Genomic DNA, 13,595 nt, shown 5'->3' with positions numbered 1-13,595 from the left:
CTATTTTATCTGATACAAATATTGCTACTCCAGCTTTCTTTTGATTTCCATTTTTATGGAATATCTTTTTCCATCCCTTCCCTTTCAGCCTGTAGGTGTCTCTAGGTCTGAAGTGGTCTTGTAGACAGCATATATATGGGTCTTGGTTTTGTATCCATTCAGCCAGTCTGTGTCTTTTTGTTGGGGCATTTAATCCATTTACTTTCAAGGTTATTATCGATATATATATTCCTATTACCATTTTCTTAATTTTGGGGCGTTTGTTTTTGTGGTTCATTTTCTTCTCTTGTTTCTCCCACCTAGAGAAGTTTCTTTAACATTTGTTGTAAAACTGGTTTGGTGGTACTAAATTCTTTTAGCTTTTGCTTTTCTTAAAAGCTTTTGATTTCTCTGTTGAATCTGAATGAGATCCTTGCTGGGTAGAGTAATCTTGGTTGTAGCTTTTTCTTTTTCATCACTTTAAATATATCACACCACTCCCTTCTGGCTTGCAGAGTTTCTATTGAGAAATCAGCTGATAACCTTATGGGGATTCCTTTGTTGTTATTTTTTTCTTTTCCCTTGCTGCTTTTAATATTTTTTCTCTGAATTTAATTTTTGTTAGTTTGATTAATATGTGTCTTGATGTGTTTCTCCTAGGGTTTATCCTGTATGGGACTCTCTGTGTTTCCTGGACTTGGGTGCCTATTTCCTTTCCCATGTTAGGGAAATTTCCACTATAATCCCTTCAAATATTTTCTCAGACCCTTTCTTTTTCTCTTCTTATTCTGGGACCCCTCCAATTCAAATGTTGGTGCATTTAGTGTCATCCCAGAGTTCTCTGAGATTGTCTTCAATTCTTTTCATTCTTTTTTCTTTATTCTGCTCCTCAGCAGTTACTTCCAACATTCTGTCTTCCAGCTCACTTGTTCATTCTTCTGCCTCAGTTATTCTGTTATTGATTTCTTCTGTTGTATTTTTCATTTCAGTTATTGTGTTGTTCATCTCTGTTTTTTCTTTACTTCTTCTAGATCTCTGTTAAACATTTCTTGTGTTTTCTCAGTCTGTGCCTCCACTCTATTTCCAAGATTCTGGATCATCTTTTCTATTATTACTCTGAGTTCTTTTTCAGGTGGATTGCCTGTTTCCTCTTCATTTATTTGGCCTTGTAGGTTTTTACCTTGCTTCTTCATCTGTGACATATATTTTTGCCATCTCATTTTTTTTTTTTTTTTTTATGAGTGGGATTGTGTTCCTGTCTTACTGGTTGTTTGGCCTGAGACTTCCAACACTGGGGTTTGTAGGCTGTTGGGACCTCTGGGAGAAAGGCCAGGATGCCTGGCCCTGATTGACCAGTTTAATCCTCAACATGAAGGCCTGGGCAATGCACCTGGTTCAGTTCAGACCTTGCTCCAGGCATCTACTCTAGGAGCTAAGACTTAACATCCAAACATGATTAAAAACACTCAGGACAGCTCTCCTGCTGAGCAGATAATGGCAGTCCTGCCAGACCCTGACCGGAGACAGAGACACAGGCTGACTGGGTGTGAGCATGTGAGAGTTGGGTCTTGGTGCTGAGATGAGTACCTCTGGAAACCTCATTCTGATGAATCTTCCCTGGGATCTGACATTCTCTGTTAGTCCAGTGGTTCAGACTCTGAGCTCCCACCATAGGAGCTTTGGCCTGACCCCCAGATTGTAAACCAAGATCCTGCAAGCTGTGCAGGGCGGGGGAAAAAAAAAAAGGAGAATAACAATGTAAAAAATAAAATTAGACTAGGAAACTATCAGATATGTTAAAAAGAATATAAAAATATAGATGAAACAACAACTGGAATGTAAAACAGAACCACAGTAGTAAAGAAGAGGAGGAGCAAAAAAAAAAAAAATATGTGGAAAAGGCCTTTGCTCTGGAGGGCAGAGCCTAAGCAGGGATAAGTTTTGTGTAGTGGGCGGGGCCTATGTTTAGGACCCACAGGGCTGCAAAAGGCCCTGGGTAGTGTGGGGGCTGGGACTTAGGCTCAACAGAACAGGAAGGGGCTAGGCATGCCTCCTACCTCTGGTCTCAGAGGGCAGGGCCCCCACCTGGGAGCCATCAGGCTTCCTGGGCTCAAGTGGGCAGGGCAAAGCCCCTCTGCTCTCCCCCCACCCCGGTTCTGGATGGCCCTTCCCACCTGCCTCTCCTGTTCCCTCCTGCCCTCCCTCCTACGCCCCCAGGACTAACCCAGCCGGAGGGACTTCTGAGGGCATAGGACTCAGCCTGAGAGCTGGGCAGACTTCCCCAGCTGACTGGGCAGGGAAAATGCCTGGCGTGCTCCCCCCTGATCCGAGCTCCCAAGGGTCCCTCCAGGCGTGGGCACTCCTCCCCCATTTCAGCCACCCCTCAGGGGCACTGGTCCTGTCAGGCCTCCACTTCTCCTCCCCCTTCAGTCCCCCCGTGTCCTACCAGTTTGGTTGGGGGTTCCTCCTGTCTCCTTGGGAATTGGGGTCCCCTACCAGCATCCAGCAGGCACCCTAGTTGTGGGGAGATGTGAACTCCACGTTTTCCCACACTGCCATCTTGACTCCATCCCCTTTATTTATTTTTATGCAGTGATTCTCAGCCAAATTTTAAATGCCTTAGCTGAATTATATAGTCTAAAATAAAATTCTAGATACATCTGATTTAGTGTTTTACCATTTAAAAAGTCAGCCATTTTAAGATCAAATTTTCATTATAACTTAAAGAGTAGTTTAAATTCATTTGTTGAAACATGCATGTAGCATCTACATATGTAAATATAGTCTAAAGATTTGGTACATTTTCCTTCAAACACACTGTAGCTATAATCTGAGTGGTGACTGGAACAAACATGGGCTTTGACATCACATGCAATCTAGCTCTACCATTTTTAAGCTTTCTAAAATCAGCAAATGCTTGACACTTTAAAAATATCTCTTTCATCATCTACATTCTGAAGGGATTAGCATTAGAACCCAAACTGTGGTTTCCTTTATGTTCAGATGTGCTTAGAGCCTGTTAAAAGAGGCCTGCCAATGTCCTTTCACATGAAGGAGTCAACGTTCAAATTCAAGTTCTTTCTCTAGTTTTCTTCTTCTTCCAGGACAAACAGGTACTAGAGCCTGTTCTTCAGGCCAATTTTAGAAATAATGTTTAGACTCCATACAACTTGCTACTATCAGATGGATTTCAGTGAATAGACAGAAGATGAGAGACAGGAAAAATGTTTTCTCTACTCTCCAATACCTACAAACATCAGTGCCTCTTTCTTTATTCCTTATCTGGAGAATGTCAGTTATGTCAAAATACAGAAAGTATTCACAATGCTGCACGCCTAATTTTTTGCTAAAGAGGGTGATTTTTTAATTGTATAGGTATAATGGCTTTCTGTTTGGTTTTGGTACTCTCTTCTCCGAAACTACTCATTACTAAGGGACAGGAAAGACCTCCAAAATATATTGTCTGCTTTTCTACAACCATTTTTTAAGCAGAGATCCTAGATCCTGTTTTGTGTCTTGCTATAATCCCTACCACTTCGTTTTCCATACTGTTATATGAAATGATTTCCAAACATATTTCACTCATTTCAGATTCCTGATTACACTTCTTTGGTTCTTTATCCTTGTTTTCATTATAAAATCAATTTCTGGAGCCTGATATTTCTCCAGGTGCTTAAGATCTATCATAATTATTATCCTCTCTTATTTCATCCTAAGTATCCAATTAATCTTAAAGTTCTATCAATTGTTCCACCCAACTATCTCACTTTCATATTTGCATTCACATTGTATTTAATATAATTAAGGTAGCACTCTGAGAATTAAATAAGTATTAAAAAATCACTGTATAAATATACTTAAAATTATCTGCTTAACATCTTATCTTCACTAGAATCTAAGTATGCAGTTTTTACTGCTAGATCATAAAATACTAGTATATAGTAGGTGTTCATTAATAGTGGTTAAAGAATGCATAGATTAGTTAGTCATTGTAATAATATGGATAAAAAGTCCACATAGGAACTAGAGATTTATGTAAGGGAGAATAGCATAAGCTTTACAGATGAAATCTTTCTATTTTTAAGTTTTTTTTTCTATCCTTCATTATTATAGCAAGGTTTATTAGCTGTTATATAATCATTTAGCAGAGGAAGATAATGGCCTCTTAGATTTTACTAAGGTAGAAACTAATTCATTGTTAATGAATGTTATATAACATTATTTACTGCAGTATTTATATTTCATTTGATGACAGTTCTACCCTTCCAATTTTTCAGGAAAAAAATCTTTGGAGTCATTCTGTCTCCTTTTTTTCTCTCATGCCCCCTACATAATCATTCAATTCTGTTGTCTCTACTATTAAGTTCATTGAGAGTCTATTTCTCATCACTTAACTGCTAACTCCCTGGATGAAGACATGACCTTCCATGCCTGTATTATTGCAATAATCTCTATCTCTAACTATCACTGTCTCACATTTTGGCTATTTTAAAGATATAATTCAGAGTGATTTTTGTAAAACGTAGTTCATATCATGTCATTCTATGGCTCAAAACTCCTCCATGGTTCTCAATTTCTCTAACAGTAAGTGGACCTATAGGGCCCTGCATAAACAGCCCTTTTGTTACCTCCTGGTCTCATCTTCTAATACTCTCATCTTTCCTGACTCTACTCCAATAACACAGGTCCCACTGCAGTACCTAAACATATAAAACATGCTCCATTCATGCCTTTTTCATTTTTTAAAAATTTGTCAGATAAACTTTACTGAGAATTATAAGACCAAAATCTTGTTTTTCACAAACTGTCTTTTTCAATAGATTATTTTTCTTTTAATTACAAATACTGAATAAGATGTATTCTTCTGCAAAACCAATAAATAAAAGAACAAATACTAAACACAAATTAATTGTCTAAGATATTTGAAAAAAGGAAAATAGATGCCTGATATTCTTCAGTATTTTTAAACTCAGAATTTATTCACTAACTTTTCAAAAAATAAGTCTAAAGGTATGAATCAGCTGAGAAAAAGAGAGAGAGAAAGAGAGAGTCAGTATCTTGTAGCTGCTTTAATATCTTTTGATAATTCTGATGTTTTTTCTGATGTTCACCTTTCTTTTATGGAATCATATCTACAGAAAATAGCTGAATTTACAATATTTCTAATGAATATTAATGGAGGAAAGATATTTATTGAACATATATATGTTTTATTTTTATATATAAACCTTACCGTAAACAATTATACATATCAAAAAAAACAATGTTTTAAAAGATATCCCCCAATGTGAGGAAAAACATTCATTACAGAAAATAAAGTCAAACTTACTTAATTAAAAACACAGAATTAATAAAATTTATTTAATACTTGGCCCCCTTTCCAGATTTCCATGCAGCCAGATCCCTCAATTCCTTCAAGCTTTTATTTAAATGTTATCCACTCAGGGAAGTCTTTCCTACCTCTCTATTTAAAAGTTGCATCAGGTCCTCACCTGGGGTCCTATAATCTATTACCCTTCTCTATTTTTCACATTCTTTGTTTCATGTATGACTCTTACTTATTTAGTATGTTTGTTGTTCACAATATGGTTTTTTTCCTTTCCAATTCAGTAGTCAGGGAATGTGAGTCTCACACCTTGATGGATGAGAGACATGGTCACAGTGCAGAAGAGCATGTCTTGGCAGATAACATGGTGACCACAGCCAGATAGGCATGGGTATAATTAAGTGAAACAAAATGATTTGAGAACCAATATGAAAGAAAGCACATATTATAGGCAGACATACACACCCCAGCGTTTGTTGGTCTAGTACTGATGGTTTACAGAGAAAGTCAAGGTAGGGTGGAAGGTATTCCAAGATCACCAATCTCTATAACAATGCTGATATTGCAGGAAAAGTGTCTGAAAGACGATATGGCATTACTAGAAATTATAGCTATCAACATTAGATATAAGATGTAACCTTCTATGAAATCAGGCAGAAAATAAAAATAAATAAGGTAAAAGGTCAACATCCCCTCTGGGTAGCACAGTATTTCAGAGGACAATCTTACAGGTGTATAGATGTTTTATCAAAACCGAAACACAGAACCTTCAGACAATAGTATTTCTCCTAGTAAAGAAAACTCAGGAAATCAGTGGATGATTTTTGAAAACAGTGTATACTAAACATGCCTTCTCTTCTTCTGCTCCTGGTATTTGACTCTGAGTGTGTAGGAATTTGTATGTTATATTTAAACAAATTGTTCTGTATGAAGGTTAACTGTATTCCTTAATAAAGTTATAGAATATAGTGCAGGACTATGAGGGGTGGGGATTCAAAATCAGTAATTGTAAGAAAGAATAATTTCCTAAATTGTAAAGTATCCTCTCAAAAATTATAAGTAAACAAAAATAATGTTTCTGTGAGTCACTTTGGTCTAAAAATTAAAAGTTTTATTATAAAAAAGAAATGTATAATACTCAAATTTCATTTAAAGTTAAATGTAAAAAGCTTTCATTCAAGATGACTCTCTAAGACATTAAGAAATGCGTATGAGTCATTTTCACTGACATGTAGGTCAGCCATATGAAAGAACAAGATTTTTCAAGTGAGAAGAAATATAAGAGAATAGGCTCATAAATACACATTTAAGTGATAGTCAAGACAATGACTTATGGTTGAATCAAATCAAGGTGTGTTAATTATCTATGCGTGGGTACATTTATAATGTTATATTAATATGTACATAGAGAAAACTTTGCATTGAAGGAATGTAAACTTTATTAGATGAAAAGCTGTTCTGGAGGCTGTAGTATAGTAGGTTATATATGATGAGGAGCATAGTAGTAGAAAATGAACCTGGTTTTTTAAAGAAAGAAAATTGCATTTATCACAGGACATAGTGTCACTTGACCTTGAAGTATAAAATCTGTTTTCATAAGTATAGAAAGTGTGGAAATACGTATTTCAAGAAAGAGTGTTATAAAAAAAACCCAAGAAGCTGAGACTAAGCTGAGGCCAGGAGACAAGGCACTTGGTGATTGGTGTGTAGTTCACACTATTTTGATCTAGATGGCTTTATAGTAAGAACTAAAACTAGAGAATTATAAGTCCGCCAAATATTTTCCTTTTATCAAATCATTTTGCATATTCTAGGACTTCTGAATTTCCAGATATATTTCAGATTCAGTTTCTCGTATACTTAAAGAATCTTGCTAGAATTCCAATTACGCTTACATTTGTTTTTTATTTTTTTATTTGTATATTTGTTTTTTAAAGAATGAGGCTTGGCCCCATCTCATGTCTTACACAATTTTTAAAAAAATTTACTTTATTTATTTATTTTTTTGGCTGCATTGGGTCTTCGTTGCCATGTGGGCTTTCTCTATTTGCAGTGAGCAGGGGCTAATCATTGCTGCAGTGTACGGGCGTCTAATTGCAGTGGCTTCTCTTGTTGCGGAGCATGGGCTCTAGGCGTGTGGGCTTCAGTATTTGTGGCATGTGGGCTCTGTAGTTGTGGCTCACAGACTCTAAAGCACAGGCTCAGTAGTTGTGGCTCACAGGCTTAGTTGCTCCATGGCATGTGAGATCTTCCCGGAACAGGGCTCCAACCTGTGTTCCCTGCATTGGCAGGCAGATCTTAACCACTGCACCACCAGGGAAGCCCCTTATGTTTACATTTAATCTACAGATGAATTGGGGAAGAATTTCCATCTTTACATAATTAATAGTTAAATGGATAAATATTACTTATCTCATTATTTACCCTCTCCTTAATTTCCCTAAGCCTTTTACTTTTAATTTCCAGTATACTCAGCTAATCAATCCCCAGTTAAAGTATTCTCGAAACTTTAATTTAATGCTTTGTATATGATGTTGTTTTAAATTTTATTTTTTAGTTACCATTCATAGTATATAACAATAAAATTGACTTTTGTAAATTAACTATGTGTTTTACTACCTAATAAAATTATTTATCAGTTCTAATATTTTTCTGTGAATTCCTTTGGATTGTCTATGTAGACAATCATGCCATCTCTACAAAAAGCTTTACTTTTTTCAAATTTTATGTGTTTATTTCTTCTTTCTCATATTTTTTATACTGGCCTCTAGTACAAAATTGGAAAGAAATAAGGAGAATATAGATATAGATATAGATATAGATAGATGTTCTATATACTCTGTGTTCAAGATTTTAAGTAGAAACCATTCTTCCAACATTGGACTTTTTCTTTTCTATTCCTAGTTTCCTGAGAGGTTTTTCATGAATTTTTTCTCAAAACTGTGTTTTCATCTATTAAAATGATTATATGCTTTTTTTACTTATATTACTTTAATATGATGAAATGCATTATTTTTTGTGTATTATGCTAATCTTGCATTTGTGGAATAAACTCCAATTTTTTTCAAGCTTTAATTTTTTTAAATTATGCTAAAATAAACTTTACCTACCTACTCTGTTACTGACTGATTTGAGTTGATAATGGACAAAGAAGGCCAACATATTTTTTCCTTCCATACTGGTTTTTTCAGTTATCTTTTTAATTTTAAAATAAGAAACAATACACAGAGTTCTTATATGCTCTCTCGCCAACTCACAGTTTCCCTTATTAATAACATTTTATTTTAGTCTGGTATATTTGTTACAAGTGATGAACCAATATTGACATATAATTATTAACTAAATTCCATAGTTTATATTAGGATTCATGCTTTGTGCTTTACAGTTATATGGGTTTCTACAAATGAATAATACTATGTATCTGCTATTAGAGTAACATGCAGAATATTTTAATGCCCTAAAAGTTCTGTTCCACATATTCATCCCTACCCCCTTCTTCCTTACCACCAAATCTGACTTCTTACCCTTAGAAATATATATTTAATTTCCTCCATGTCTTTTTGTGGCTTGATAGCTCATTTCTTTTTATCAATGGAAATACTCCATTGTGTGGATGAACCATAGTTTGTTTATCCATTTATCTATTGTAGGACATCTTGGTTGCTTTCAATTTTTTGCAACACTCATGTACAGATTTTTGCATAGATATATTTTTTCAACACATTGCATAAATTCCTAGGGGCACAATTTCTGGTTTATGTGATATGCCTGTGTTTGGCTTTGTAAGAGCCTGTCAAATGGTCTTCCAATGTAGCTCTACCAATTTGCATCCCCACTATCAATGAATGAGAGTTCCCATTGCTCTGCATACTACTCAACATTTGATATTTCCAGTCTTTTGGATTTTAGACAATCTTGAATATATAGTGGTATCTCACTATTTTTTTAATTTGTAATTCCTTAATGGCATATGATGATCAGCATCTTTTCATATGCTTATTTGCCATCTATATCTCTTCTTTGGTGAGATGTCTATTCTAATAGACATATTAGAGCTGCTTATTTTCTTACTGCTGAGTTTAAAATATCTTTGTATATTGGGATACCAGTATTTTGTCACATATGTGTTTTTCAAATATTATTTCCTAGTTTGTGGGGGTTTTATTATATATTCCCTTAACAATGTCATTAACAGAGAAGACATATTTAATTTTAGATTAGTCAAGCTAATTTTTTTCTTCATCGATTGTGCTTTTGGTATTCGTGTTTAAAACTCATCATGAGACCCAAGGTCACCTAGATTTTCTCCTATGGTATCTTCTAGAAGTTTTATAAGTATTGCATTTTAAATTTAGATCTACGATCCATTTCAAGTTAATTTTAGTGAAATTTTGTGAAAAATGCAAGGTCTGTGTCTAGATTTATTCATATTTATTTTTTATTTTTGTGTATGGATGCCCAAATCTTCTAGCTTAATTTATGGAAAAGACTACTTTTTTTTCCATTGAACTGTCTTTGCTCCTTTGTCAAAGATCAATACACACACACACACACACACACACACACATACATACACAGGGCTCTTTATTCTGTTCCACTGATATATCTGTGTGTTATTTAGCTAATACTACACTACTTTGATTATTGTACTTTTATAATAAGTCATGAAATTGAGTATTGTCAGTCTTCTGACTTAGTTCTTCACCCTCAGTATCATGTTAGCTCTTCTGGTTCTTTTGCCTTTCCAGATAAACTTTAGAATCAGTTTGTCACTTTCCACAAAATAACTTGCAGGTATTTTTATTGGGATTGCTTTGAGTCAAGTTGGGAAAAACTGATATCTTAACAATATTGAGCCTTCCCATCCTTGTATGTGAAATATTTAGATCTTTAATTTTTTTCATCAGAATTTTGTAGTTTTTCTCATGTAGGTATTGTACACATTTTTCAGATTTATACCTAAGTATTTCATGAACTAAGAATAATATAAAGAATAAAAAATATTTTACTTTCAGTTTTTCCTCTCTAACACTCTTCCTTTTTATGTAGATCCACATTTCTGACCTATTTTATTTTCCTTTCTAAATAATTTTAACACTTCTTTCAAGACAAGTATGTTATCTGAGTCTGTTTAAAAATTTTCTGAATCTTTCTTCATATGTGAGACATTTCTTTGTGGAAAGTTGCTTATTTACCAAAATAAAACACAAAATCTTATTTAAGATTTTTCTTGAATATAGGGCTATTCAGATTTTCTATTTTTTTTTTTTGGCCATTTGTTTATCTCAAATTATTTGCATATTTCATCTAAGTTGCTAAATCTTCTGGCATAAAATTTTAATAGAATTGTTTCATTATTTGTTTAATATCTGTAATAATTGTAGAACTTCCCTCCTTTGTTGTTGATACTATTTACTTTGTGATCACTCTTATTTTTCTTTATTAGCCTAGCTAGAAGCGCATCATTTTTACTAATATTGTTAAATAATCAATTTTTTGTTTTATTAATTTTCTTCAGTTTTTCTGTTTCTATTCCATGCTTTCTGTTCTTTTCTTTATTTTTGCTTCCTTCTGCTTACTTTGTGTACAATTTGCTCTTCTTTTTACGTGTTTTAACCAGAATCCTCAGTGCACTGATTTTTTTATAATTTGTCTTCTCTAACATAATAATATACGGCTATAAATTACCTTGTAAGCCCTAAAGTATCTGTGTTTCGTCCATTTTGAATGTTGTATTTTCATTATTATTCCTCTTGGAATACTTTATGATCCTTGTGGTTTATTGTTTGATTCGCGAATTGTTTAGAAATGGGTTTCTAAATTTCCAAATTTTTGTCTCATTTCACACATATTTTTGCAGTTAATTTATAATTTAATTTCATTTTAGTAAGAAAACATGCTATACTCTTCCACAAGTTTAATTAAGGTTTAGGTTTCAAACTTGATTCACTGGAGAGGTCATAGGCTGTTGTTTAGGATATAGACTCCGAAAGGCAATGAATTAAACTCTCTGAGGAGACTCTCTCTCTCAAGGACTCAAGCAAAGTGTACACTTCTGTTTGAAAGGAAGGTGTAGGCCCTGAGAACAAAATGATGTAGAGATGCCAGTTTTTGGAAGTAACTGAGAAGTTCAAACAAGTACCATTAGAAATGGACTATTTTGTATTTAGAGGCTCCATGATGACTGGAGACTGAATCCAGTGTTACTTGACCTTGGAAGATATGACAAATAACTGCATAACTGAGCTCTCAGCTTGGCATGGAGAGAATGGTTATCACCAGCAGAATAAGATCAGAGGAAATTTCTTAATCTTTCTGATTTTTTAATGAGAAGGGTCTTGATTATCATGTGGGAGGGAAAAGGAAAGGAACATTACTGTAACTAAACTTCTTCCTATTCTAGCCTGAGTCAATTTTAGCAAGATTTTGTCCATTTAGAACAGTAAACATTGTGATGTTGCCTGCTTATGAGTGTTGAGAAGCAATTTTCACTAGATTTTGTAAAACCAGTAATGTTAAAAATAACTACTGAAAATCACTTAACAAAGGATTAATTTCAGTCTCTGCAGGTTAACTCAATTAATTTTTGATGTATCATCTCTAACCCTTTGAGCAAACTAACATAAAGAGATGAGAAACCCCTAAAAGTCACTGTTGATTTGGGGCATGCTGCTAGTTTATTAAGAATTAAAATGATCTTGCAGAATGTTTTACAGTGCTGGGGCAGATAAAATGCAGGCAGATTTTGGCTCTTAAAAATAGAGCAATAAATGAAGCTTTATTAGAGGTTGCTGATAATATCAGTATTTTTCTCCAATACAAAGGATAATCCTGAGAAAATGAAGTTCCAGGACAATGATATTAAAGCCCTCTAGGAGGTGCCTTCAAGATGGCAGAGGAGTAAGATATGGAGAGCACCTTCCTCCCCACAAATACATCAAAACTATGTCAACATGTGGGATAACTCCTACAGAACACCTACTGAACACTGGCAGAAGACCTCAGACTTCCCAAAAGGCAAGAAACTCCCCATGTACCTAGGTAGGGCAAAAAAAAAAAGGAAAAAAAGAGACAAAAGAATAGGGAAGGGACCTGCACCACTGAGAGGGAGCTGTGAAGGAGGAAAAGTTTCTACACACTAGGAAGCCCCTTCACTGGCAGAGATGGGGGGTTGGCAGGGGGGAAAGCTTCAGAGCCATGGAGCGGAGCACAGCAACAGGGGTACAGAGGGCTAAGCGGAGAGATTCCCACACAGAGGATCAGTGCTGACCAGCACTTAGCAGCCTCAGAGTCTTGTCTGCTTACCCGCCAGGGTGGGTGGGGGCTGGGAGCTGAGGCTTGGGCTTCGGAGGTCAGATCCCAGGGAGAGGACTGGGGTTGGCTGCGTGAACATAGCCTGAAGGGGACTAGTGAACCACAGCTAGCCGTGAGGGAGTCTGGGGAAAAATCTGGAGCTGCCTATGAGGCAAGAGACTATTTTTACCAGGTGCACCAGGAGAGGGGATTCACAGCACCGCCTAAACAAGCTCCAGAGATGGGCGCAAGCCACGGCTATCAACAAAGACACCAGAGACAGACATGAGACACTAATGCACTGCTGTAGCCACCAAGAAGTCTATGTGCAAGCACAGGTCACTGTCCACAACTCCCCTCCCGGGAGCCTGTGCAGCCCGCCACTGCCAGGGTCCCGTGATCCAAGAACAACTTCCCTGGGAGAACACACAAGTGTGCCTCATCTGTTGCAACATCACGCTGGCCTCTGCCACCACAGGCTCACCCTGCACTCTGTACCCCTCCCTGCCCCCGGCCTGAGTGAGCCAGAGCCCCCAAATCAGCTGCCACTTTAGCCCCATCCTGTCTGGGTGGGGAACAGACACCCTCAGGCAACCTACATGCAGAGGTGGGGTCAAATCCAAAGCTGAACCCAGGAGCTGTGCGAACAAAGAAGGGAAAGGGAAGTTTCTCCCAGCAGCCTCAGGAGAAGCAGATTAAATCTCCACAATCAACTTGATGTATCCTGCATCTCTGGAATACCTGAATAGACAATTAATCATCCCAAAATTGAAGCAGTGGACACATATATATATGTGTATGATTGTGTGAATTTGTCCATATAGCTTTGCTTTTGTGATTTGTCCTAGGGTTCTGATTGTCCGTTTTTTGGTTTGTTTTCGAGGTTTTTTTAGTATACATTTTAGTGCTTGTTATCATTGAAGGATTTGCTTTTTGGTTTGTTTGCTCTCTTTCTTTCTTCTTTTTTTATTACGTTCTATTTTTTTAATTTTTTTTT

The sequence above is a fragment of the Leucopleurus acutus genome (genome assembly GCF_964270905.1).
Source record: "Leucopleurus acutus genome assembly, chromosome: 5".
Taxonomy (NCBI): Eukaryota; Metazoa; Chordata; class Mammalia; order Artiodactyla; family Delphinidae; genus Leucopleurus; species Leucopleurus acutus.
This window is presented reverse-complemented; position numbering follows the sequence as displayed.